This window comes from Bufo gargarizans, chromosome 4 (genome assembly GCF_014858855.1).
Source record: "Bufo gargarizans isolate SCDJY-AF-19 chromosome 4, ASM1485885v1, whole genome shotgun sequence".
NCBI classification, from domain to species: Eukaryota; Metazoa; Chordata; class Amphibia; order Anura; family Bufonidae; genus Bufo; species Bufo gargarizans.
Window position 1 is genome coordinate 81,908,056 of NC_058083.1, and position 4,912 is coordinate 81,912,967.

Sequence of the window (4,912 nt, forward strand, 5' to 3'; positions counted from 1 at the left end):
CACAGAAGAGGTGCAAATCTTTCCATTATACCTTTTCTCTGTGGAGGCTCGACTCCTGGTTTTGGCTAACAATCACTGACGAAAATCACTGACCAAATCACTGAAGTGTGAACTAGGCCTTAGTCTGCAACAATGTTTAGGCAAGTTGCATTTGTCAAAGCAACTTTCACATAAATGCCAAATCCCTAGGTTTCTCAGTACAATATTGCCCAGAGCATCACAGTGCCTCTGCCGGCCTGCCGTCTTCACATACTGAATGCCGATAACATCTCTTCACCAGGTAAGCAACACAAATATACCCACCAGCTATTCATCAGAATAAAATTCATTAGATCAGGTCACCTTCCATTATACCATAGTCTGGTTCTGGTGCTCATAAGACCAATATAGGTGCTTGCAGCAAAGGGCAAGGATGAACATCTGGCCACTCTGCGATGCACTATGTGTTCTGACACTTTTCTATCATAGTCAGTATTAACTTTTTTCAGAAATCAGTACTACAGGAGCCCGCCTGTGGGTCTGGATGTGACTGGTTAGCCTTTGTTCTCCACCTAACCAAGCCATAAGAAGTCCAGTTTGCAGTTTGCCATAAGCCATGTAGGGGACACAGCATACATGTGAAGAAGGTGATGTGGTCAGATGAGACCAAAGTTGAACTTTTTGGCCTAAATGCACAACACACTTTCTAGGTTTTTATTTATCATACATTTTGAAAACCATATATCATTTTCTTTTCACTTGATACATACTTGCTACTTTGTGATGGTCTATCACATAAAATCCCAATAAAATACATTTACGATTATGGGTGTAACATGAAATAATATTTTCCCAAGCACTGTATTTTAGACGGAAAAAGCCAGACCAGTTTACCACCAAAACCTATCAGACTGACCTTTTGGATATTTGGCTTTTTCGTTGTTCCCATTGACTATTATTGAAGTTCTAATGCAAGTCTATGACAGATTAAAATTGTAACGATGTATCTGTTCGGGCTGTGTTTCTCCACTCCACCCCTCCTTCTAGAAGGCTCTAGTTCACCCACAAACTGTATATAAGGAGAGTAGTCAGAGCCCCTAGTTGTCTGCAATTAGGGATCAGTGCTTAGTAGGACATACTCTAAGAGACTGCATGAGTCAGCAGAAGAAGACACTGAGATGGTGATGCTGAGCCACAGACCCTGGGTCACCAGCCCTGTGACACAAAGAGCCAGACAGACTACTGGGCCATACACCCTGGGCCACCAGCCTTTGGCCAGGATATAAAGCTTCTGAGAGAGAGGGAGGGACAGCTAGCTCAAGCCTCTCCTCATGAACCCTTCTTCTGCAAGGGGGGAGACTGTAGAATCTTTTGATGCATGTGTCTTTACAGAGGAAAAGGTTCTAAGTCAGTTGTCTAAAATGAATACAAATAAGTCACAGGGACCTGATGGGATACACCCAAAGCTATTAAGAGAGCTAATCTTATAGATTTTTTTGATTGGGTGACTAAAATAATAGATGGTGGAGGTGCAGTAGACATTGCTTATCTAGACTTTAGTAAGGCTTTTGATACTGTCCCACATAGAAGGCTTATCAATAAATTGCAGTCTTTAGGCTTGGACTCCCATATTGTTGAATGGATTAGGCAGTGGCTGAGGGACAGAAAACAGAGGGTTGTAGTCAATGGAGTATATTCAGACCATGATCTTGTTACCAGTGGAGTACCTCAGGGATCTGTTCTGGGACCCATATTGTTTAATATCTTTATCAGCGAAATTGCAGAAGGCCTCGATGGTAAGGTGTGTCTTTTTGCTGATGACACAAAGATTTGTAACAGAGTTGATGTTCCTGGAGGGATAAACCAAATGGAAAAGGATTTAGGAAAACTAGAGGAATGGTCAAAAATCTGGCAACTAAAATTTAATGTTGATAAGTGCAAGATAATGCACCTTGGGCGTAAAAACCCAAGAGCAGAATATATCAGTGATACAGTCCTAACCTCAGTATCTGAGGAAAGGGATTTAGGGGTCATTATTTCAGAAGACTTAAAGGTAGGCAGACAATGTCATAGAGCAGCAGGAAATGCTAGCAGAATGCTTTGGTGTATAGGGAGAGGCATTAGCAGTAGAAAGAGGGAGGTGCTCATGCCGCTCTACAGAGCACTAGTGAGACCTCATTTGGAGTATTGTGCTCAGTACTGGAGACCATATCTCCAGAAGGATATTGATACTTTGGAGAGAGTTCAGAGAAGAGCTACTAAACTGGTACATGGATTGCAGGATAAAACTTACCAGGAAAGATTAAAGGACCTTAACATGTATAGCTTGGAAGAAAGACGAGACAGAGGGGATATGATAGAAACCTTTAAATACATAAAGGGAATCAACAAGGTAAAAGAGGAGAGAATATTTAAAAGAAGAAAAAATGCTACAAGAGGACATAGTTTTAAATTAGAGGGGCAAAGGTTTAAAAGTAACATCAGGAAGTATTACTTTACTGAGAGAGTAGTGGATGCATGGAATAGCCTTCCTGCAGAAGTGGTAGCTGCAAATACAGTGAAGGAGTTTAAGCATGCATGGGATAGGCATAAGGCCATCCTTAATATAAGATAGGGCCAGGGGCTATTCATAGTATTCAGTATATTGGGCAGACTAGATGGGCCAAATGGTTCTTATCTGCCGACACATTCTATGTGTCTATGTTTCTAATTCAGCCCAGTGCTTGCCTGTATTGTTTTGCAATTGAGTTCCTCCAGTAAAGAAGCACACTGGTTCACTGCAGACCCTAACTCTCTGGACTTATTTCCCATTAGGGTGCACCACACCTTACCATCCTTTCCGGAGAGCAGTAACACGTGTTGACACATACCATTGGGGCCACCACAAACCTGGCCAATGCAAATGTTATTCACATCACCTGTCAGCGGTTTTATTATTATGGCTGATATATAAAGGCTTTATTTGCATCTCTACAGACACTCTCTGTTCTCTGGGTGATGAGTTTATACACATAATGGTGACTGTAATAATTTATATCTCCCTGTCAATGGGCTGCCATAAAGCACACACACACTGCTGCCCAGCACTTACAAACACTTTAGGAAGGGTGTGCCTCCCACATGGCCACTACCTTGGATGTTTTCAAACATAAAACAGAACAAATTCATTCTCTTCTACAGCTAATTAATTTAACAAAAATTAAATACATGAGACATTCCCTTTTCAAAGGATCATATTATATAACAATACAAATTTTCAGATAAAGAACTGCATAACCTTGTAGACTACAGCCTAGTTCATGATTAAAGGGGCTGTCCAAAATAATTAAAAATCTTGTATAAAACCTACAAAAAATATACTAATAATAAAAAATCAGATACCCCTTTCTCTAGTGCTCCATTCTGTGTTGCACTCCACCAGTATTCCTGCTGCTGTTTGTTTATGGCATGTGACTTCTGCAGCCAATCACTGCCGGTCTACAGCTGAGGACAGGATTGGCTGCCACAGTGAGGTGCCGAATCCAGGCACGTCATTGTGCATGTTAAAGGTGACATATACTGACCGAGATTTGACACCTCATTGCACCTCAGACATATCACTCCTGTTGTTTAAAAACAAACAGAAGCAGGAGTACTGAACAGCGCTGCAATAAGGGGTGAGTATAAGATTTTGGTGGACATTACATACAGCGCTATGAAACATACAGGAGAATACCGTGTCACATACCTATCACATCCAATGATGTCTCCTATGATGTAGATGTTCTCTTTCCTCATCTCCATTCAGAACAGAACGCACTGATGACTTCTTTCATCTCTGTAGAGTTTTGCACAGTCATATCACATACCTAGCTTTTCCTAATATAAAACATACAACATCAATAAAAGTAGAAGAATGTCAAGCTCACATATAATAAGAGCATTAAAATGACCATGAGAACCAGAGACCAGAAAAAAAAATGTAATTGTCCTGCTCCTGGTTCCCCAAAGTGTTATCCTGCTGCTACCCTCAATGATGTGCCCACTGTGCTCCCCAATGCCCCCAAATTAATATACTGCAAAAACAATAGTGCCACATACCTCTTACATCCAGTAATGTCTACTCTGATGTTTCTCTTTCCTCATCTTCTCCATTTGGACCAGACAGACATGATTATTTCTTTCAGTTCTCTTGTCTCTGCAGAGCTTGACAAACAAACATCTTAGTTTCCTACTTCCATCTTCCTCCCACCTTCTCAACATCCCATCCTGCCACCCCCAATACTGTGCCCACTGTGGTCCTTAATAGTATACTGCAAGTACAGCCTCCCTGAAAATACTAGTATCACACAGATAGTGTCCCCTTCAATAATTATTGGCACACAGTGCCCTAAAAAAGAACTTTACCCAGTGTTGTAGAAATAATAGAAATCCGCTCTCAAATGTCTTTGTGTAAGGACAGGCAAATCTCTCAACCTGCAGTCACACAAAGGTGTTTTCATGTTGAGTTCTGCTGAGCAACTGCCCCTCCTCCACAGTCTGCTCACCTTTTATTTAGTCACATTAACAATAGAAAGGGTCTGGCCAGTCACCCAACCACTTACTTCATGTAACAAGGATACAGGAAATGATGATACAGGAAGATGAGAAAGTTCAGGTACTTGTCAAAGGACAGGGGAGGGCATCAACGTGGCTGGACAGTGTAATGCACACACCCCATCCCTGTATAAGGAAGGATGAGTCATGTCCATTGTCTGATCAGCCAGGTGGCCGCCCATCCCCCATCACTGTCAGCATGGACCTCATTCAATACTAGTGAAGATCATTCTACTGGTTCTTATAGGTTTCAGATTATCTGCAAGACATTGCTACGGCTACTGTCAGTATACGGTACGAATATAACGACAAGGCTTAAAAGCAGATATGTATCCAGAAAGGGATAGAGAAGCCGCAG

General features: G+C 41.6%; 1 long non-coding RNA gene across 1 annotated transcript; it reads right to left on the reverse strand.

Moving 5' to 3' along the window:
• Nucleotides 1-1,768: 1,768 nt before the first annotated feature.
• On the reverse strand, nt 1,769-4,167 carry LOC122934355. The gene is made up of 3 exons (XR_006388659.1): nt 4,060-4,167; nt 3,707-3,837; nt 1,769-1,829 (listed from the first exon to the last, which is right to left on the reverse strand). It is a non-coding gene; the product is annotated as an uncharacterized LOC122934355 (long non-coding RNA).
• Nucleotides 4,168-4,912: the final 745 nt, after the last annotated feature.